The sequence below is a fragment of the Ammospiza caudacuta genome, chromosome 11 (genome assembly GCF_027887145.1).
Source record: "Ammospiza caudacuta isolate bAmmCau1 chromosome 11, bAmmCau1.pri, whole genome shotgun sequence".
Taxonomy (NCBI): Eukaryota; Metazoa; Chordata; class Aves; order Passeriformes; family Passerellidae; genus Ammospiza; species Ammospiza caudacuta.
This window is the reverse complement of record NC_080603.1, coordinates 22,359,415-22,382,543: the sequence shown is the minus strand read 5'-3', so window position 1 is coordinate 22,382,543 and position 23,129 is coordinate 22,359,415. Positions and strand designations below refer to the sequence as shown.

Below are 23,129 nucleotides of genomic sequence, written 5' to 3'. Positions count from 1 at the left end.
GGAGTAATGGAGGAGCTGGGTGGGTTCTGCATTCTGGACATGGACAAGAAGTCACAGAATCAATGAGGTTGGAAAAGACCTCTGAGGTCCAACACCAGACCTTGGCACTGGGTACCACAGTCTTTCCTTCAACAGTCACAGTGCATTTTTATTTTTTAATTTTTTTAATCACTTCTTTACTGATATGGTTGTGTTTACAGAAAGTTATGACAAAAGTTTGGTGCTGTTGGTCCTTTTCCCTCTTTGTTTTATAATTTATGGAGTGCTGCAATGGAAGCTTGCTTATTAGTGGAGCAATCTGTGGAATCTTTACTATAAACCTTGATTAGGACTGAACTTCAGTGATATGCACAGAGGCTGTTTAAATATGTACTGAACTACCTTGTTTTGCTTGAGGAAGGAACACATTGACAACTGAATTTCATTAAAGAAGGAGGGAGATTTATATGGGTGATAATGAGGTTGCTGCTGGGAAATATGTGAGATATTGAAATGATCATAATATCAGTGTTGTTTGTTTTTTGTAATGAGAACAATTCCTGTTTACTGATGGATAACAAAGGCAATTGTTTGTTGTCCAGTGTTTTGTAGTATAGCAGAACTATACTACAAAACCATAAATTCCCTGCTGAAGAGTCATGAATCTTCATGAAACAGACCTTGCTGGGTACGAGGACATTGGTTTTAACATTTTAGGCAGATATTTTGTTTCTCTAAGTAAGACAATTATTTCCTAAGTACCATCATGCTTCGAAATATGTTTTACTTTGCTGCAGTGTCAGGAAAATGCATCTTCTGTTTATATTTACAATTTGCATCATTGCAAATGATCACTTTTCTGTTTCAATGAGTGGTATTATAAAATGTGATGTATCCCTCTTTTGCAGAGAATTAGTGTAGAGGCCAGATTGAAAATATGCCTTCGTGACAAAGTCTCTACAAAGCTGATCCCATCTTGGCTTTAAGGTAAATGAACAAAAGCCTCTTCTAACTTTTCTTCTCATCATGGTTGTTATTCAGCTTGGAAAAAATGTGAGGATATCATGTGCTCAGAATAAAAAGTATTTTAAGGAGTTAAGTTGCAAAATTTAAAATTTAGTCAAAATAAAGTGTAAGCATAAGCCAGTAATTTGACTATGGCTTCAGTAATTAAAAGAAATGACAGTGGCATGAATGCTTATGTTTCTTACATACTGCCTTGGTACCTGTCTGGTTTTGTCTGAAAATTGAATATGCATATGAAGGAGAGATGATTCTAATTGAATGGAAAATATGAAATTAAAAAGGCAACAAAGTATAAATAATTGAAAATCAGGTTGCAGCTCTGAGCTTCTGCATGTCGCGAGCTCAGTTGCAAACAAAATTGGTAGAATGGTAATTCACATTTTTCTTCCTCTTAATTTTCCTTTCATGGTACCATACTCCTGGTATAGGGAGCAAGGCAGTGAAAATGATGAAGGGGAATTAAATATCTGTAGGAAAGTAAGAGCCAAACCAGAGACTAATTTTCAGCACTCTACAACTTTCATTATATATGTATATGCTTTGATTCCTCATGTATATGGAAAATGTATCCTCTAACTGCATATTTTTAGCCTTTCTCCTGCAGAATTGTTTAACTTGCTGTGGCAAGTTTGTTTTGTTTGTGAAATCATTGCAGAAAAGAATTCTTTTAAAAAACTTTATGAACAGTTAGTTACCTGTGAGTACAGCTAAGTATTCTTAATCTCAACTAAGTGTCTTTTATCATGGTTTTACCTGATTTGAATGTTTAATATGTCTTGTTCATTCATTGAAATCACTCAGAATGGGTAATTTTCAGTATTTGGAACTTCTTGTTTCTACATGCCCTGCTGTGTCTGTGGATGAAGGCATTTTCATTGCCCAGCTCTGTTTGGGCTGCAGGTCTGCTCTGCTGGTGCCTAAGAGGAATTGAACGTGGGGCTTGAGAATTACAGAGAGACAAGTGCTCCAGAGGTGGGGAGTATTTGCACTGATACTCAGGACTGGATCAGTACCTCCAGTGGCTGAAGTTCTGCTTTGTTTCCCCGGAATAAGTTAAAGATAGCACAGTTCTGCTTCTGAGATAATTGGTTTTTATTTATCTTGACATGGTTTAGAACAGCACTTCCTCATGGTGAATGCCATTCTTCTGGGTTTAAAAAACTGTCACCTGTTGCTTTATTTTTAAAAAATTCAAAGGGCACTTAGTGTTGTCAGCATGAGATCTTCATTGTCTAATAATATTAGATGTCTATTAATGACAACTTTTAACAGAAACCTCTTCCTAATGCAGCCATACCTTGCAATCCTGCCGAACCTTTCACTACAAAGCAATTATCTGAGTCGTGCGAATTGGCTGAAACCTATCAGCTATTAAAACCCAGAATGTTGCTTCTGCTTGGGAACCCCTTCATCCATCTCAGAGTGGGAGCCTGTGTGAGGGAGAAAAGAAAGGGAGCCTGATGGTGCCTAATGGCTGATGAATAAAGCCAGGGATGCAGGAATGGTTGCCTGGCAACCTGGGAGGATGGGCTGAGGTCCCTTGTCACCGCACAGGAGTTGACACTGGCTCATCTCTTGAGCTCACAAAGAAGGATTTCTGAGGGTTTGCACACTTTATCCTCAATGTGCTTCGTGGCTGGGTTAGATCTGTATCTTTTGTGTTTTGTCTCTGTGTATTTCACGCTTCTAAAAAGAAACACAAGTGGAATAAAAGCAAATCAAGAGTTTTACCTAAAGGAAGAAAATGTGGGCTTCCTGTCCCATGCTTTATTGCGGTTTCAAGGAAGAGACTTGCTTAAAATTGAGAGCTCGTAGACCTAATTCCATGTTAAGTTCTGTTTTCTTAGTCTGAGAGCCTTCTGAAAATTATCATTAATGCTAAAAGATAATGAGCTGGAGTTTGTATTGTAATTGCAGCCCTGAGAAGAAGCCTTATTGTGGTTAAACACACTCTGGAATGACACATCTGCTTTGTTTCCCTTCTTACAGAGAAATAATGTCAGGCTGTGAGAGCGCAGTGAGGATTCTGACAGACTTGACCTTGTACAAGTTATTGTTAAACAATTCAAATGGATTTTGAACACAGGTGTCACACAAGGCGTGGATCTCTCTCTGTGCTGCACGAGGGTTGTAGGTGGGTGATGTTTCCTTAGGGATGTGGTGTTAATTTGGTTGTCCCTAGAAGACTTTTGGGAAAGTACATGGACATTACCCCATGAATGTTGTTGTCATCAAGTGAACATTGATCCAGTAACTGTTTTCCTTTTACATGGAGATAATTATTAAGGAGAAAGGTGCAACTGGCTTGCAGAGGCTGCATAATCCAGTGTATTTTGAACATTTCAAGTAATTTTCTTTGCTCTTCTGTTTCTCAGAAACAACTTTTGTGCCTAATGATGAGGTCAAAGCTGTAGGAAGCAGATTGGGTTCTTGTTTTGAGCTGTTGGACAGAAGATCTACCTGGCATTTTTTTGCCCATTTCTCACACCAGGCAAAAGTGAGGTTCAAGTGTGTGTATATCTACAATTGCATCATCTTGGGGATTCTTAAACAAAAAAATCAAACCCCTCTCTTACTTGTAAGAGCAATGGTTATTTGCTAAATGCTTGCTTCCCTTTTTTCTTGTTGAGTTCAAGCTTTTTGTTAATAGTTGTTCCTACAGCTGAAACTGTAGAGCATTTTGGCGTAGTGTGTAACCTGGCCAGCTGTCAAAAAACACTGTTTGCATGGAAATGTATTGATGGAATTTGCAAAGAAATCTATTAAATTTACTGTAGGCTTTGTAATTATCAGACTTGGAATAATAATAATAATCTGATTTTTATCAGCATTTTTATCTAACTTTTTTTTTTTCCTGTACAATCCATTCTCTTCTGTCCCCAAGCAAATACACAGAGGCCAGACAGCAGCTGTGTGGAACTGCTTCCTTGTAACTGGAGATCCTCAGAAAATCAGGTGAAAGGTTTGAAAAGTTTCAGTGTGGACAGCCAAAGCCTTGAGGCCATTGTCATTAACAAAATAGTCTTTCTCCTTCTTTCTCTTGCAGGCTGCAGCATCTGACTTACTATTTATCTTTTTAATGGTTTATACTTGTATTACAAGCCTTGAGTTTGCTACAGGGTATTGAGAAATGTTTCGTAGCTCACGATGATTCATGGGAAAGTTTGGATAAACTGCTCTGGACTGGTAACTTGTATTCTTTAGGGCAGCCTTGGTCTGGGGCAAGATTGCTCTTTCTCATCATCTGCACGTGTGATTGTCTGTGGATAGAATTGTATTAACCCAAATTTAACCACTAGCATGGAGGGAGCTGCAACTGCACTGGTGTTACAGAAACTTTGGACCCAAAGCCTCAAAGCTGTGCTTTAATCTGCTGTATCAATGAAGGAAACTATTAAAATTTTAGGATGAATCTATGTTCATGTCCAAGGTGTCCAAATTGCTGGCTGCTTACTCCCCTATAGCAGATTCTAAGATAGCAAAATACTTTAAAAATAATTATAATTGAACCAAGACAATAAGTAAGCTTTTTTTCTTTTTAACTGTGGGCAGTTTGTATTATTCTGTCTGTACAATACATTTCTGTCGAAAAAAGCACATCCAACTTCTGCCATGTTACCAGAAATGTTCTTTTATTTGCAATTCAAATGGAATAATTTTATACTTTAAATCCTTTTTGTCCATCATGTTGTAAGGAATGTGAGTGGAGTATATTAAATGCTTTCAGCATTCCATTGAAATGCCTGCTGCTGTCTTAGGAAATTTCAGTATTACTGATCTGTTAAAACATTGGTTTCATTGAAATGTTGGTTAAGGAAACTTACACTATGATGGTTCAAATCAGCTACTTTTGACACTTTCAACTGACTTTTGCAAGGATTTTAATCTTCTTTTACTGACCCATATTGTAGTAATTTCTATTGGACTGCTTAATTTCTTATGGAACTGAAGCACAAAGTCATGGAAAGTTCAACCCAGAGCAGAGAAGAATTAAAAGATTTTACTTTTTTTGTGTGTACCATGAGCACTGTATGAAAGTGAAATTCTGATTTCTTTTCTTAATTATGGACACAAAATTAACTTCTCATCCTTCATTTTGGATTCTGTGCTGTCTTTTGTTACATAATATCCTTCCTGTCCATTTGAGATATGGAGACAATTTATTGGTTAAAGCATATGATACAACAGGAAAAAAAGGGTCATGGTTGATGCATTTTAGATCTAATTTCCTATGTTGCTTCTGTATTTAAAAAATCCATGTGAAAATACAGGAAGCAATGCAATAACTGCATACAAGTAAATACCAAGCCAACATCTGTGTTTTCTAAGACTACAGCACTGCAACTGGAATTGGGAAAAATAAAACTTTATTGTGGATTTGGGGAGAAATGGAAAACAGTGCTAATCTAAAAATAATTTGTCTTTTTTTCCCCCTCAGTTGGGGAGAATAAGATTTTGCTGCCTTTACTCTCTCTGGAAAAATAGAGCTCCTTCTGTTTTTTAGCAGTACTGCAAAGCCGATTCAGAGATGCAAACAGCAATGAAGAGAGTGTTATTCCACACTAGAAAGGCTTTGTATGGGGAGTTACTTATAGTAAATAATTAACAACTAGTTTGGAAAAAAGGAGGAATTTATTCAGTCTGGAGCACAACTTGGATGCAGAGATGGTGCTGGGCCAGAGCCTCAGCGTGGCTTTGTACAGTCCCAGTGCCTGCCCATCTGATCCTGCAGGCTGGTGGTTAAAAAGCAATGGAATGTGCTTTTCTGCAGGCTGAGGGGCTGTGCAGCATCTGCAGGGGGCTGTGAGCAGCTGGGATGGGCAAGGCTGTCCCTGGGCAGGAGATGGGTGTCACAGACACATTTTATCAAAAGTCCTTTCCTTAGGATTTTTCCTCCTGAGAAGCTGAGAGGCCTCAGGAACAAACTGTAAACATTGACTATCTGCTGCTGTGGAATGCAACAGGTGCATCTGTGATTGGTCTCCAGTGGTTGTTTCTAATTAATGGCCAGTCACAGCCCAGCTGGCTCGGACTCTCTGTCCGAGACAGAGCCTTTGTTATTAATACTTTCATTTTCTATTCTTAGCTAACCTTCTGATGAAATCCTTTCTTCTATTCTTTTAGTGCAGTTTTAATATAATATATATCATAAAGTAATAAATCAAGCCTTCTGAAACATGGAGTCAGGTCCTCATCTGTCCCCTCATCCTGGGACCCCTGTGAACACCGTCACAGGTGGGGGTGAGGCTGAAGGTGTGCCCTGCATGGAGCAGCTGGGTCAGGGAGCCTGTGCTCACCCTGCCAGCAGCAAGGAGAGCTGCTTGTGCCCCTGTGGGTGCCCCTGTGGGTGCTGATTTACACTTGTATGTAGCAGGAAACACTGGAGACTTTCCTACTGTGGTGATGCCATGATGATTTTTTGCCTTTTCTTTTACATATACCTCTTAAGTATTCTCAGTACCCTTAGCGTGCGTACTTGTAATTCCTTAAATCTGATATTTTAGCATAGTTCTGCTGTTCTGTTAGGTCAGAAGACCAAACATCCCAAAGACCTCACAGCTGGAGGCCAGGAAACGCTAATCTACCTTAAAAAACCAAGGTCCCCTCTGAAACACATCCTGTAAACTAGGATTAAACCCATCTAGGGGGGAGTACTTTGGGATAGGGAGATGTCATGCTATTCATTCAAGCCTCTCATTAGGGCGTCTTTGTTAGATAAGGTAATTTTCAAAATCGATAAAATTTTATCAGTGATCTACCATCTGTGTGCATTTTGACATGTTGGCAAATTGTTACACCATGAAAATCCTTATTAAATACCCAGGTAAAAACCCTTTATCTCTTAACTGTGTCTGGCTCTTAATTTTGGAATCAAGGCAAAGGCATCAGTGGGGCCAGTGAAGGGGATGCCTTACCTGAGCTTTGTCAGGAGACAACCACACCTGGCACAAGGGGGCAGCAACTCTGCTGGCCAGAAAATAATTAAATGGCTGTGGGAATATCAGCTCAGAGGCTTTTCTGGTCAGTTTGTGCCCTCCTTTGTCCATGGATGTGACAAAACTGTTTTTCAGAGACCCTGTTTAGCCTGGTGGATGGTGTGTCAGGGCAGGGTTTGGTTGCTTTTCTCCATTCTGGAGGGATTCAGGCTCTGCTTGATGGGATGTGTGGATTGCAGGAGCTGCCTGTCCTGCTGTACAGGGCAGTCCCACACTGTGGGGTCCTTTGTAGCATATTATTGCTTCTCTGTAGGCTATACGTAGCTATATATCTTTATATATGTCTGTGTGTGTGTTTAACAGCTCTCCTGTTGTAGCAATCTGTAGTGATTGAAGATTCACTCATAAGATTCTTCCTGGCTCTTCTGCATTTGCTGGGGTAGGAGATATTTCAGCATTCAAGTCTTCATTGGCTTGAAAATCCATCTCCATGTTAAATGACTGTATTTCATAGAGTAAATGTGTTCTAAAAGCTTACATATGTGCCTGGAATGCAAGCTGACCTACTTAAACTGCAGCCCTTCCCAGCTGTGCTAGATGGATCTGGAGATGTGTGTTCATCTTGCCAAAATCCAAACCCTTTTTTGAAGAGGTGCTTTTTCTAAAAGAGTAAGAATAAAATGGTGATTTCCCCCCCCCCCCCATTTAGAACTGATCAGCTTTGATTTCCTGTATTAGGTTTCTAGATTTTGTGCTTCCTAATGTGATCTTAGAATAGTAAGATTTACTTCTTAGTTGTGCAAGATGGAGTTAGTATTAGCATTTTCAACGTGAGCTCTCTTGCTGACAAACTTTCTTCATTCCCTCACCCTTCCATTCTCATTTTCTTAAGCTGCTTACTTTTGTCATGCAATTTTTCCTTTGCTTTCAATTATAACTACAAGGTTCATCAAAAGTAAAGGTGGCAGAAATAAATTGTGAAGAGATTTTTCAGCCAAACAAACAGCATCTTTAAAAAGCTGTGGTTTAATTCACTGTTTTACTGAATAATCAAGTGGATCAAAGGGCAGGGGGATTTTTATTATATTTTGTATACTCTGCATTACTATAATTTATAGCCCCAGATTTAAAAGGTACAATCTTCTGTGCACCAGACCTTTATTGAAGGTGGAGTTTAATTAATATAGGAGTTTGTTGAATACAGAAAAAAACAAGTTAGAAGGAAACAGGAGAAACTAATCCTTCTTTTTTTCTACCTTCTGCAAACCAACTTCACAGTAATGTGTCTGCAGCTTTGGCTTCTGTGCGCTCATCCTTCAGCTGCTCAAGTCTGAAGCTGCTGAAGCTTGAGTTATTTATTTTCTACAGACCTATATTTTCATTAACTAGGAAGTATAAAACATTAAAAGTGAATCAGGAGGCCATTGCTGATTTTGATTGCTAACTTTTTTTTTTGAGGTTTGGTTGCTAATGCTCTTGGGGTGAAAACTGAGGAACAGGAACTGATTAGAAAATGGAATTTAAAGGAACTTCAAAAATTTCATTTTGACAAAGCACCTGTTTTCTGTGGAGGGAAAAATACTTCTGTGCGGAAAGTGGTCTTGTTTCAGCCTTCCAAATCACAATTTTGAGAGGGAAGAAGGAGAAATGTTGAGTTTTCTTATGGTCATAAAAGGTAAAACAGGTCACATTGTGTTACATTGTCAATCATGTCAGGACTGTTAAGTCTCAGAGAGACAGAAGAGTTACCCATTATTCAGGTATTGTGAAAATAATGTATGCATTGTTAACAAAACAACAAAAAAAAATGAATCCTTCTTTTTTCTGCATACTAATAAATTCCCTTGGCATGTGATTTTCTCACTCAGCAAGGGATTAGGTTGAGCTTGAACAACATGTCAGTCATTTTGCTGGATATGCTTTTGAAAAAGGAGACTGCTCCTCCGTGCAACCTTCTCTGGGATCTAGAAGATCTAAATTTTAATTCTGTTCAGTCCACATCAGTGAGTTGCAGGTCAGAGTTGTGTTTTGGATCTTTTTCTGATCCCTTCAGTAATTACTTGTTATTAATGCTTACAAGTAAATGGAACAAATATATTTTGTTTCTCACTAAGTCTCAAAGAGTTGGTGTTAGCACCTGTGTGAAGCTTTATACCACAGCATCCTTGAAACTGGTGAAGAAGTTTAATTCCAACAATTAGAGTTGGAAATAAAACTTAGACAAGATGAGGAATGATGGATTAAGTCTTTCCTGGGCTTTGCTCAGTGCTGTCTGTGCAAGGTCTCTGCTGCTGGCACTCACTCTTTTATTTTTAGTGCATCATTTGCACAGACATCGAAAACCTTTTTCACTGTGGGTTTTGAGACTGGTCATCCTTTCCTTTGTGTTTAATCAGTTTTAATTGTGGAAGAAAGTACTGTTCCCTCCCATCTCCTGTTTTAACTGAGGTTGTCGCCTAAACAACTGCTTGTAATTTAGAGGCCAACCAAACAATGCTGTTCCTTTTGCTGTACCATTTTTCATGTGATAAATGAAATAGCCATGTTGCTCTTAAAAACAAACAAACAACCAGCACTAACAACAAGAAAACCCAAGCACCAACAGTATGCAAACATCAGAATCTGTGCCCCTCTGGTTTAGTGAGGCAGACAGGACTGGCACTGGCCCTTTGCTCCCAGCACTCCTGCCATTGCTGAAGGTGAAATATTTGTTATTATCATCTTGTCAAAACTGTCAGACCATGGTGCCAGACTGGTGGTTGGTGCGAGAAACTTTATTGGCTGCTTCTGTCCTGTGATGCACTTTAAAACACATGATTAACAAGGAGCAAGTGTTCACAGAGCCTGGATCAGAGTCATCTTAGCAATTGTGTAAAAGAACTCTGCATAATCACAGTTCTTATGTTTCAGTTCTGGATATTATATGTATTATCACTGCAATTTCATATGTAATAATTGTGTCTTGTTATTAATGTTTTGGAAACATTGGAATGATGATCTTTAGAAAAAACCAAACCCCAAAATGTGTATTTCTGTTCCCTTTGTAGAGTATCTAGTGTAAAAGAGCATGTTACCAGTAAAGAGTGACAGCAGCAGTGTTAGCTGTGGGTGATATTGCTTTCTTTGCATTAATTCTATAAAAAAACCAATATTCTTGAGTAAAAGTGAGTCTTGAAAGCCTTTGGGCCAGCACACAGGGGAAACCTTGGCTTTTCTGAAGGTTTTTAGTTGTGAGGACCTCTAGCTTTGCAGACCTACTCTAAGAAGATTGGGGCAAAATTCATATTCTCTGCCCATTCTCAGCACTATTGGTGGGGCGTGCTCTGTTTCCAGTGACATGGAATTTAGGCTTACAGTCATCCATGGTGTCAGCAGGACGATGCAGAGATCTGCTTGCCATGGCTTCATGCACAGCATAACCAAATTTTCTCTTTTTCAGCCCTGATCACTGCAATCATCAAATTACATTTCTGTTTGCTTTCTGTCAGATGCACTCTTTAGACTAAGAAATATTGTATTTGATGTGCAGTAAATACATAGAATCACTTTTTTTTATTTTTTTCTTTCTGGGAGCAGAACAAAGCCACTGCATTTTCACACTTGCGTGTTTCTGGAGAGGATGAGTGAATTAAGAGTTCCTCCTTTGGAAAACACTCCATTTAAATCATTGCACACAACTGAGCACAACAAACAGTTCTAGGAGAACATAAAAGCAAGAAAGCCACTTCTCACCATCAGTCATTGTTGAGAGAGGGAGTGTGAAAAATCTTGAGTTTCCGTCCTTTTTGCGCTATTCCCACTTGTAGTCTTCGTTTCAAGGGAAGAAGTATTTTCAGTACTATCACTCTCATCTCTTGAATTCTTAAAAATATTTAAGAGTTAACAGAAGGTGATGTGAGAAAATGCTAGAACTGTAACTACAAAATCCTTTTGTAGGTGCTAAAAGCCTAAAATCAAAACCTTACTCTTGAAGCAAGTGCTGGTACTCAGTAGCTAAGGAGAGGAGTTATTTATATAGCCTTAGAGTTCCATTTTCTTTGGAATGAGTAGCTCTCCTTATGGGGGTGGAGGGACACCTCATGGAGTACAGCAGTGAGGGTAAAAAGTAATCATTGTGATTTTTTTCCATGCTTAGAAGTAATACCTACATAGGTTATTTAAGGATTTCTCTTTCAAGAGTCGGGCAGTTTGGGTTTGGAGAGGGCAGAAATGCTTTAGATGTTTCTCTCATCAGTTAATTATCAAATATATTTTACATTGCGGTGCAGAAAGTCACTGATAAATAAACTTGCTTTTCTTAAGCATGTATTAAAAATAGAGCAACCCACACGTGTTTGTTTATAGAGGCTCAGTCCCAAATCTTTGAATTCGCCAAGTCTGGTGGTCAAGGAGAAGTTTCTGAATGTGTTCCTCTGCTGTCCCCAGAAATGGATTGTTAACATAGGTATCTCTTCTCTTAATAGGGATCTGGTTGAAAAGCATGAATAGACATAGAGCCTTTAATAAAGGCTCAGTGTGTGTTCTTGCACGCTTGTTGTCCAGTAGCTGTCCTAACAGAAGCTTTCAGGAAAGACCACTTTGGTTTTTCCCTCTTGAAGTAAACACAAAGCCCCCAAAGTTCTTTCTTACTCTTTTCTTTGCACACCGAAATAACTTCACTTAATCTTGGTCCTTAAGCAGAGGAAGCTGCACTAGAACTGAAAACCTCCACCCACTGAACGGATGTTTCAGTGGACTGTTTCACTGGCACTTTCCACGGAAAACTCAGTGATTTAATTCAAAGATGATGTTCAGGATTGGAGCTGGATGTCAGGGAGCAGCTGGGGAGATTGCGCAGGTGTCTGCTGGAGTCTCACCCCTTGCACTGACCCTGAGCTGGCCAGGGGCAGCTTCAGCCCACTGGCAGTAAATGACAGCAGGATGCACGAGCCTGGTGAATTGTAGGAACCACTGACTGCAGATTTTGGGCCAGGAGCTGATTATGGGGGAGTACGTAGCAATAGCTTAGCTAAGCTAACAGAAATAAAATAGTAAAAGGCTGAATTTCAGACCTAATTATATTTTTCTTCTCTCTTTGTTTTCTTGGTAAAGAGTCTTTTCTGGCTGTGGAGCAGTAGAATTAACCCAACTAATGTAATAATCAGACAAGAATAAAGCATGAGCATTTTCTCATAAATGCCTTCATTTCTGTGAACCAAGTGAAAACTTCTTTTGGAATTCTCTGGTCTGATGACTGAGGTTTGGGGGTTGTCTGATTTACCTTCTATAGCAAAACTCAGGGCATAAATTTCTTTTACTTCAGCTTATGTGATGCTTACCTTGAGGGGTGGGGATGTTCTTACTCTTTAATGAGATTTTTGTTTGAATTAGCATAGCTTGTTTCAGAAATTTTACTTGAAAAGTACGCTTTACCTAGCCTGAATTATCTTGAAAAGCCCACCTTCTAGTTTTTACCCTCTGTATTTCTGTTTCAATACTTCAAAAAGAAAAAGAAGAAAAACCAATAAATTTTGGTTTTAAAAACAGACTTAACTGCTTCTGGATTACAAAACTTTTCTAACGCTATTGATTAGACCATTTTAAGTGTAATCCAGATGGAGATTAACATGGGGAGAGCTAATTACCTCTTTTAAATTGCTGGTTTTTGTTCCTTTAAAATAACGCTGTGTCTTCTCTTTGATTTTTGTCATTGGCAGTTGCAAATGTAGATGTTGAAATAAAACTAACTTTGAAGGCAGAGAGACAGGTGTGCTTTTTCAACAAATTGATTACAAATGTATCAGACACCTGTTGTTTGATTTACGTGGCAGAAAAGAGCAAATATTTTCTTGTAACTCAGTTGGGAGTGTGGCGGATAAGATTATCTCCTTGTGCTGGAGAGGGAGGATAAGACAAGCAAAACAACCTTTTGTTTTGTTTAGAAGCCCTTTTTGTTAAACAATCAAAGCAATATTGAAATTGCAGTGTTGAAGGAGAGCATTTTCCTTGGGGATAATCCTTGGGAAAAGGCACGGGAAGGGTGGGTTGGGTTTGAGGTTCTTTGCAAAGATTTTGCCAAGGGGCTCTGCATGGGCAGCAATCATTGTTCTCTTTGGTGCAGAGCTGTAAAGTTCCCATCCCAGACACTGGTTTGTTAGTTAGCATTTAGATTTTCTGCAAAATGCAAATTCAGAGGTTCTTTAAAAGCAGTTGCCAACTTTGGCATTTTGTGCCAAACACCTGCCACGAACCAGAGCAACGCTTCGTCTTGCAACCTGCGTGAAAGTGAAAGGAGAGGGTGGGGAGCCCAAGAGGAGACAAAGCAGCCTTGCCCGAAGCACATGTTAATCAAAGCAGATCAAAGGATATGATGTCAGTTTATAGAGAAACAGGTCAGGCAGGCCCAGGTAGCTCAGGAAGCAGGATACTGATTATTCCCAGAAGAAAGTCAGGTATAGGGTTACCGCGCCGCGGTGGAAAGTCAGGAGGTCAGAACTCGCACGGCAAACACGTCCCCCGGCTGGAACAGCTCAGGGAGTTTGTAATTCAGTGGAAATGGGGGAGAGCGAGCCCAGTGCAGCGAGTGCAGCCCAGCCAGGTAGGCACACGTGGAATGCTGTGCTGTCGGGAGCTCTGGGGCATCCTTGCCCTGCATGTGGGAGCTTGTTCTGCTGCCGGCTGCGCTGCGTGTCCACGCGAGGGGACCTGTCCTTGCATGTGTTTGGGGAAAGGAGGAAATCCACATCACTCATCTCTGCAATGCATTATTTAAAATAACCCACTGCTTGCGTTTAGGAGGGCAAGGAAAGGTCTGATAAGATCGTGTAAGCATTTGGCGCTGTACTGTCAATAAGGTTGCTTTAAATTGGGGGTGATCTGTGGGTGATGAGGTTACTGTTCTGTAGCTTCGTTGAAAAACCTTCTGCAAATGCTTTTTGGGTAGGAAGTGCTTTGCACAACTATTTTGCACAAATTTCCTGCCTGTTGCATGTGAGCAGGGCATGGCAGAGGCAGGGAGATGAAGGATGTTGTTTCTGTTTAGCATTCGCGCCTTATTTCAGCTTGTTGTCTTTGTGTTTTTTTTCCTTTTGTGGGTTGTGCTGAGGTTACACCAACACATGCATGCAAAATAGCCCTTGTGGGCACTTGTGTGACTAACTGTAAGAACAGAGTATTCTGTCCTAGGTGTTTTAAATTTTCAGTAGAATCCTGAACGCAACACTTCATAAATCTTGCTTAGTCCTTCTTTTGCAACATTAATGTCAAGTTTTTGCTTTGAGAAAGAATATTTTCCCAGTAGCCCTTTTTTCTTTCAACAGGCTGTTTTAACATCCCAGAAAATATTATCATCGTGGGGAATTGTTCCATTATTTTATCTTCTTAGCATTCAGTGGGTTTTTTTCCCCTGACATTCAGCCCATGATTTTCTTTTGCTTGACTTTACCAGTTTCTTCCTGGCCTCTTTCTCATTCTCTGCATACAAGGGATATAGCTTTGTGTCTATTTTGTGTTTTGCAAGAATCCTTAAACCATTGTAAAATTTTCAAAAGGTTTTCTGAGAGCTGAAGTGGTAACTTTCTAGTCAGTGACAAGATGTGTTATTATTTTTCCCTTGAAGTTATTCTTTATATGCATGCATGCATGTAATCCAGGGTTTCAAATGTGTGTCTCAGATTTCCATATTTTGTAGGGAATAACTCCATCAATGCTGGAGCAGGTTTAGTTCACAGAGAACTTCTATTCCACTGCCTTTTTCTCACGCTCTCTCTCTTTTTTTTTCTGTGTGTTAATAATTATGTAGGAACGATCCAGAAAATACATGGCAGCAAATTAGATTTTGATCCATATTTTAATATTGAGTAAAGCAGCAGGAATATTCAATGCTGTACAGGTCTAAATGCCATTTCAGGCATGGTAATGAAAGAATTGGTATTGTTTCTTCCTCTCTTTCTTCATTCAGGACCTGACTTGTGGTTACAGGGGTTTGCTGCTCAGAAGGTTGTCCAGTCTAACTCCAGTCTTATTTTTTGTGCTGTCCATGAGGAGTTATTTCACTCCTGCCAATATAATCTACAAATAAAACTGATGGAAAATATTTTCAAGCATGTTGTATTTTATACAGATCTTTTGGGAACTGTGATTGTGATTCTGGCTTAATTTGTGCCTTTTCTCCATTAGCCTAAGTGAGCTTATTCAAATGGAATTCCTCTTGATTTGCACTAATGGAAATGGGACAAGAATTAGGGCTGCACAGTAATTCTGGCTTTAAAAAAAAAAAAAATCTGTGTGCACACATGCAAACACACATGCACACCCCCAGTGTAATTTTTTTCAGTTGCCATCAACCTTATTTCCATTTGTGCTTGTTTTTAGAAACTGTCCCAAATAATTGGTGATTCAACTGGCATTTTTTAAGGAAAGCAAGGTGCAAAGATTAACATTACTCAAGATAACCTGTCAAAACCACTGCTAGGTAGACAACTTGGGTTCCTTTTCATGTTATTTATTTTTAGAGAACTTTGAGGCTTGTGTGAATTACTAAAGGTGCCAGATTGACAGCCCTGGAGGCTGGCTTCACTTATTCATTAGCAAAAGAGATACGGCCTGGGCAGCAGGTGCACAAACCTTCTTGCTCTGCTGTACCCATGGCTTCAGCTCTGCTGAAAAAAAAAAAAACCCTGGTTTTGAGAATCCAGGGTTTCAGTCCTGCTCCCTCCTTGCCTTTCCCTGCAGCATTTCCTTCTAATGGTGTTGTGATGATGAGGCTGGAGCCCTAAAGACTGTGCAGAGCCCTTTATTTGATTTCCCCCAGCCGCTGTCAGATGGGGAAGGAGGCTCGGGGCTTACATAAGTCAGTAATTCTCGCCATCTGGTCAGTCAGTAAATATAAGGTCACTCTGCCGTCACAGCAGTTTTGTGTTGCACCAAGCACAGTAAGCCCAGAGAATAAATTAACTCTTGGTTCCGTTCTGTTGGTTGTTGTGCTGCTGCTGGCAGTGGTTCAGCGCCCCGCTCCCGCAGCCGGGGTGTGACAAGTGAAAAGAGCAAAGCTCTGAACAATGGGGCTGTGCCTGCCAGCCCAGGGCTGATTCCTGGTTCAGGCAGTGCACTGAGAGCCCTTCAGAAATGCGCTGAAACTCACCAGGAGTACCTTGTGCTTTTGTGGTGGTTTGGGTTTTTTCCTTCTTTTGTCGTCGTTGGGTTTTTTTGCTTTTAGAATCAAGATCCGTTCCCTTCGCACGAGTTGTTGTTTTCAGTCTTCCCATGAATTAAGTACTGTTTACTGGAGAATGTGACAATATAAGCCCCACAAGATGCAATTAGTGTAAATTTTAATTTGATGACATTGTACATGAGTTGTAATTGATTTTACTCTGTACTGTGTTGCTAGATGATGGTAGCAGCTTTGCTGGCTTGCTAAGTGTGTGTAATCCGTGCTTGCCTCTGGCCCACAGAGGAGAGAGCTGAATTGAGAAGTTCAAGTTAATGCAGCTTGTTCTTCTGGTTCTTGAGAGGCACAAGTAAGTGAGCAAGAATGAGGGGAGTCATATAAGCATTATTAATAAAACATCATAGAAAATTTGGGTTTTCTTCAGGGCTCCCTTATGTGCTGCTTATTAATGTAAGTTTAACATTTTTATAACTGGTTTCATTATATATATATATATATATATATATATATATATATATATATATATATATATAATATAAACATATTATTAAACAGCTGCATTATTTCTAAAAGCAGTTCCCAGCAAGTTCAGATTCCCTCTGTAATTAATCTGGGCTTTGGATGAGCTCCAAGTGTGTGTTCCTTAAGGTTTGTTCTTATGTTCTGATGTTGATTTTTAGATCAATATATATGTAGTTTCATGAAATATTTACAGGTCTGAAAGAAGCAGCTACTACTTTTTGCTGAGAGAGGTGATAGGAAAATATCAAGAGCCTACATAAAGATCCTGGCATGCTTGCATGGAGCACAGGGAATTGAGAAGGCAATGCCCCAGAAAGCAAATTTCAGTCTCAAATGTCTTTCTTGCTTCTTGGCTGCCATGTCTACCCAGCTTCCTAGGCTACATGAACAATTTCCTTTCAGGTTTGTGTTTTTGAGCAGGGCTCTAAATAATGCTAATGAATGCTGTAATCAGCTGCAGTTATTAACTGGGGGTTCTCTAACAAAAGGTGGCAATTCTGAAGGTGCATTGTCAAAGTGCTTCCTCTCTCCCCTTGCTGTTGGATGACCTCAGCCCTGCAAGTCAAGGTTTTCTCTCTGGACAGTCACTGACAGAACATCACCAGGTCCCTTTTTGGCTCTTTTTGAATGATAATAGCAAGGGTTTCCTGTGACAGCATTTCTTGCACAGCTTGGCTCTATTCCCCAACCAGGTACAGTAACAATAGGTAATTTAAAATAATTCGTTTTATTGCTGCCTCCTGTAGATTTTTGACTTTCATTTCAAAGTGGTGAATCTAGAAAGCTGGAGAAGTATGTTCTGATCACTATCCTGGTGCTGTGAAAAATACAAGATTTAAATAGTCCCGCAGAGCCATCAGCAGCTGGAACAGCACAGAGCACTCTTTTTTTCTTCAGCTGAAGTCATTTGAACATTTTCAGGGTGCTTTTAACTCTTTTATCACAGGAATACCTGGGCTTTTTTAGCTTTCATTTCCCAGTTCATATGTGCTTGCAAATCAGGAGTTGAGATTTCAGTTCTACATAAATATTATCACTAATATAAGCATATTAAATCTGAGAAAACTGCATAAATTGAAGCAGGATAAGAGGGAATCTGTCTGCAGTGGTGAGAATTGACCACAAAACTGGATGTCAAGCCCAAGACTTTCAGCTCCAATCTGCTTGGTATTATTGTTGTTTTGCTGTCACAATCCTTTCCAGTTCTTAAAGGTACGTTGCAGGTGATTGCATCCTAATATGTGTGCCTGAAAATGAAACAAGATAGCAACATCTTGCTGCAATAAATAAAACTGAAAATGAAAACATGGTAGATGTACAGCAAAAGGATCATGTTTGCAAAGTGTTTGAAAACTTTTCCTCATAAAGCTGCTTTAACCTTTGAAATGCTACCAAATGTAGGAATGAGCCCTTGTCAGCAGTCGGGCCTGTCACATTCAGTGTTTGCCACGCTAGGGAAGTGATCCAAGGGAAGTTGTTGGTTTTTCCCCCAGTACACCGTTGTTCAGTGTGTGTGGTAAGGGTTATGTTTGTTTTGGCTGCTCCTGCACCTCTTTTTCTGAAAGTCAGTCACTTACTGGAGAAAAGCAAAGAGCGGAGCTTGGCGCGGGGGGAATATCAATGTGGTCTGAGCAGCTCAGGCAAAGGAAACCTGGCTTTATGTAAACTTCTTATGCAGATATGAGCTAGTTCATAAACTAAAGAGTGCTCTGCATTCATAGCAGGCCCTGACAAACTCTCTTTTTTCCTTCTTCTTCAAGTACTGGAAGTTTTCTGGAAGTGGCTGGAAATTTTTCCATCTCTATACAGGGATTTCATTCCATAGTCCTAGTGGAAAAGGTGGTGATGGTGAGAGGTTTTATTTTATTTGTCTTTTTCCTTTTCTTGAAAAAACAGCATCTCTACTGATCATCAGCACAGTGGAGCAGTGTCCTGAATGCTGTCATATCTTGCAGTGAGTTCTTGAGATGGGTTTTTTAAAGACAGGTGAGGTTGGGTTTTTGTTGCAATGTCGTTCTGATCCAGGTCTTTAGAACTTCTTTTTTCCCCTGAGTGTTTGGTTTTGTGTTGGGGGGTTGATTTGGTTGGTTCTGTTTCCCTCCTGCCCCACTCAAGGCCTGATCTCTTAATTAGTCTCCTGGTTATAGGATATATAGAACTGAGACTAATAACTGCAAAACTGCTCATTTTGCATTTAGTCAGCAATCAGAGAAGCAAGGAAGATTGACTTCATGTACATCAGGCAAGTAGCTGGAAATCATTGCAAACCAACAATGAATTTCAAAGAGACTTGCCATCTTCTTCCCTCTTGAAAAAAATTCATGTTTTATGTAATGTTGGGGTTTTTCACTCAAATTTTAAAATTCTGGATGTTTTAAAGTCCACTGTTGTGTTTCAGTTGGTGGAGAGCCACAGGTACCTCTGGGCCTGCCTGGTGCCAAGGGTCAGCTCTCTTGGAGTGTTGCTGCAGCTGCTTCTGCCTTTTTCCAGTTTCATGTTTCTGGTTGAATTTTGGTCATATCCTGAAGCTCTCTTAGCATTCAGAAGAACAAAAAGCATAAGCTAAAGGTAACTAAATCCATCCCTGTAGAAACAGTTACAGAAAGTGGAGCTGTGCTTTTTAGCCCAAACGTTACTCTGAATCCATAGTGCTAGGCATAATAGCTGGCTTTGTCAATTTATATATATATATTCATCTTTTTCTTCAAGGAGTGCTTTTAAAAGTGGCATTTCTGCTGTCTGTGTATGCTCAGATTTTCTGTGCCCTCATAACACAATTAAGTTTACCACATTTTATTCCTGCTAGCCTTGCAAAGAGGGACTGAGTCAGACTCTATTTGTTCTTGTGCCTCATCAGCAGAAATGTTTACCAACTTTCTAGTTTTGCTTTCTTTGTGAAAATGCAATGAATGGGGTTACACTGGTATCAGGAGGGTTTAATTTGGTTTGTGTTGTTATTAGCCTTGATTGAGGCACGAGCATGAAATAATGCAGTTACTCTTCCACTGCCCAGGGATGAGTTTATAGGGCTGATAGCAAATAAATACGTCTATTTTCACTTATAAACCAAGTCTGTTTGACCTGATAGTTACAGAAAACCCAAGCCATGGGATGGTTGTGCAGGATTGTGGTTTCTCCATCCTTATGGAAGTGCAGTTGTCCTTGATCAACTCTCCTCTCTTCTTCTCTGCTGTCTGCATGCCTTGGGTAGAGGAAGGCATAGGCAGACTCTTGTGGTTATAAATATACAGCCATTCCCATATGGCAGTAAATTTAATTTAGATTACCATATATTGCTCCAGTGATTCTGGAACCTGGCACCCCCTCCATGGAGGAAAGGCACAGTGAGCTCTGAGGGACCAAAATTCAGTTCTCTGGCACTTCATGGGCATCGTGGCCACCTCCTGTAAACTGGAGCACAGCTTAACCAGCAGATAATTATATAAACCCTGTCCTCTGCATGCCTGAACAACAAACATGCCTGTTTGTAACTCCCGCTTTCCTGATACAGAGAATTCTTTCCTAGTCACTGTTCCTATACTTACCAGATTACATGTAAAAAGCATAAAATCCTTTATATTATCCATAAACATAATAACAAATGCTACACTATATAACTTAGACTTAGTCAATAATTCCAGATTTAGCCTGAGGGGCTGAGGAGAAAATTATTCCTGTTACAAATTTTAATTATGCCATAAACTCTGGGAAATAGCTATTGATCTTCAGCATCTGGCATCAGAAATGTTGCCTGCTTTTTCTGGTTATTTAGTTTGTCAGTAGCATTGTCATACAGGATAAAAATAAAACATGTCACAGGAGATGAAGATGCACCATATGCAAATGAGAATATTTTAGTTTGTTTATGTACTAAAAATATTTTATTGCTGAAGAGTTTTTTGTTTCTTACCAGATTTTTTTTAGCTATCTCCAGAGAAATTTGCATTCGAGATGCAAGAAAGCAAATTCTAATTCTATCAAAGACTCTTTCTCACCATAGGATGCAGTAATGTGTACAGTGTGTTTCTTGTCTTAGAGGTACATTTAAAATTGGAATTCAATTAACTTCTCTGTTGTGGAAGAATTATAATTTCAAGGGCCAGATGAGACAATGGCTGGAACCTTATTTTTTCTGCATTTGTTTTCTTAAACCAGGGCTGTTAGATGATGACTGTTAGTGTAAAAATTGCAAGTCAGACTTAAAATAGTAACCTAGAAATTGTGATGTGCTCTGAAATCAGTGGCTGTGTGGCACAGTGAGCTCTTACTCAGATGATGCAGAGGAGAAGGAAAAGCTTTTGGGAAATTGGAATTTTGAAGCAAGATGTACTGAGAACAGAACTAGAAATGTAGACCACCTTTCTAATCCACATTAGGCCTAGAGCCAAGAGTGTTGTTTGGTGGTTGGTCTGCATGTGATCCATGAGGTTTGATGGTAGGTGATCCCCAAAAAGAGTTTCAGGTGACTGCAAATACAGGCTGTACTCCAGTAAAACTCCAGTGCAGGTGTCCTTGTAGGCAAGGTAACATAAAGCTCCTTTCTTTTCCCATGTCCAGAATGGGCTTTGAGGAGACACTGCTTTGAGGCAGATGAGAGGTAGTTTTCCCTGGCCAGGAGAATTGGAGCTACAAAGGGGAAAATGGGTTGGAGAGCTCCAAAGAACTGGCCCTTGGAAAGACAATCGAGGGCAGCTCACCGTGGACACAGAAATAACAGAATCTCTCAGTGCTGAGCAGGTGCCTGGGGGGCCAAAAGCACTTTGTGCTTTCCCTCCAGGTGTCTGAAGCAAGGAGAGAGTTGTGTGGGAATGTGAGAGAAACGAGTGCTGCTGGCTCAGTGCAGAGATACAGTGAACCCAGTCTTAGTGCCAAGCATTGCTATTAAAAGGAAGGATGTTTGTAAAGCTGTACCATGGGATTAGAAGGTGCTGTGTGAAGGAGACTCCCAAGAGCTCCCCTGAGAAATACTGTACTTGTCTCCCAGTTAGAGCAAGGGATGGGAGCACCTCTGTCCCTTCCTGCTTGGTAGTTTTACATAAATTTTTACCTTCTTCACTCTGTAGTGAGCCATAAATTTTTACCTTTTCTTCACCCTGTGGTGAGCCATGTGTTATGATACACGGCATCTGAAGTTTCTCAAACTTTCTGCACGTGACTGTGACCTCTTACAGAAGTAAACTCAGCAAACTAGGACAAAGCTGACTTCAGAGGGGCAGCTTGTGGTGGCTGCTGCCAGCTCTCCGGCAGGAAATCTCTCCCTCTAAGAGTATCTGCCAGTGGCGAATTGATGCTCAAGCCCTCCTGGCTGACTTTACTCAGCCTGGCTTTGAGCAAAAGGGATAGAAACAAATACCACTGAGGCTTGCAGGCATTTGAGGTGGCCAGGCTGACAGGTTGCACTCCAGCAGGTAAACGGAAGCCTATTAAGAGCACACAGAGACAAAATGTGTTGTGTGAGCGTCAGGTGTTTTTTGGGACGGACCTCAGCGAGGCAGACAGCTGTGGCTGTTTCAAGGACACGGAGCAGCCATGTGGTTTCTGAAGGATTTCTGTGGCAAGTTCTGACTTAAATGTTTTCATGTAGAACTGAATGTCTAAATCAAAGCTTGCATCTGCGTTCACTTTACAGAGCAGGACCAAGGTGGCATCTCCATCTGACTGCAGAGCCCTCTCAGCAAAATGTAAAACACTGCACCGTCCCCAATTTTGTGTTCTCTGAAGAGCCCTAGCAGAACTTGAATAATACTTTTTTGTCCGCTTTCATTTTCTAAAAAGAGTGAAATGTGTGCAGTTTTCACAGGAAAAAGGAACCATTGAAATGCCTAGTTCTCTCTAAAAGCTTCCAACAGCTTCTGAACCCAGACCTGCAGTTACCCTTTAGCCATTTATTTAGGCCTTGTACTCCAGGAAAGTTCTGCCATTTATGTGTTCTACCATTTATTTTGGTGACAAAGAGAAGCTCAATACCTTGAAAATGTGAGCTCTAATTTTTATATACCTGGATTTTTCTGTCTATTGTTTCTAGCTGGCAGGTCAGATTAGTACTGCTGCCGTACGCAGGAACTTAAAATTCATGTTGGTGTGTCACTGCAGTTACTACACTCCAGCCACCACACCAGAAAATTATTAACTTTCAGTTAATGATAACAGAAAATGTTTTATAATAAACTGTGAAATAACATAATCGTCTGCAAAAAGTGTAAAGATTTTATATTAAAAAGCAATTAAACTTTAGGGAGATTTTTTTTTGTTTGTTTCTTCTTAACAAATTGTAAGACATGCAGTTAATTGGCTTTTGCTTTGGAGGGAATTTGTGCTTGGTATAGCATGGTGTCTGCTCTAAGAATAGATGTCTGCCACTGAATTTTGGGATGTTTACATGCAAGGAGGGGCCCTTTTTGACAGGCAGAGAGTAAAGTGGAAGCTTGCACCCATTAAATCTCAGTGTCATGTTGTACTCTGGAGACAAAGCCACAGATGGGCTAAGAAAGAAGAACTTCTCTCAATTTTTGGTT

The 23,129-nt window shown here is 40.0% G+C and overlaps 1 protein-coding gene across 1 annotated transcript in view; it reads left to right on the top strand.

The window, feature by feature from the left end:
• Positions 1–907: 907 nt before the first annotated feature.
• NAALADL2 (N-acetylated alpha-linked acidic dipeptidase like 2) overlaps positions 908–23,129 on the top strand; it is a 312,928-nt gene continuing 290,706 nt past the window's right edge. Inside the window, exon 1 of the mRNA XM_058812368.1 lies at positions 908–966. The gene's annotated coding sequence lies outside the window, so the exon portion shown is untranslated. The remainder of the gene's footprint in view (positions 967–23,129) is intronic.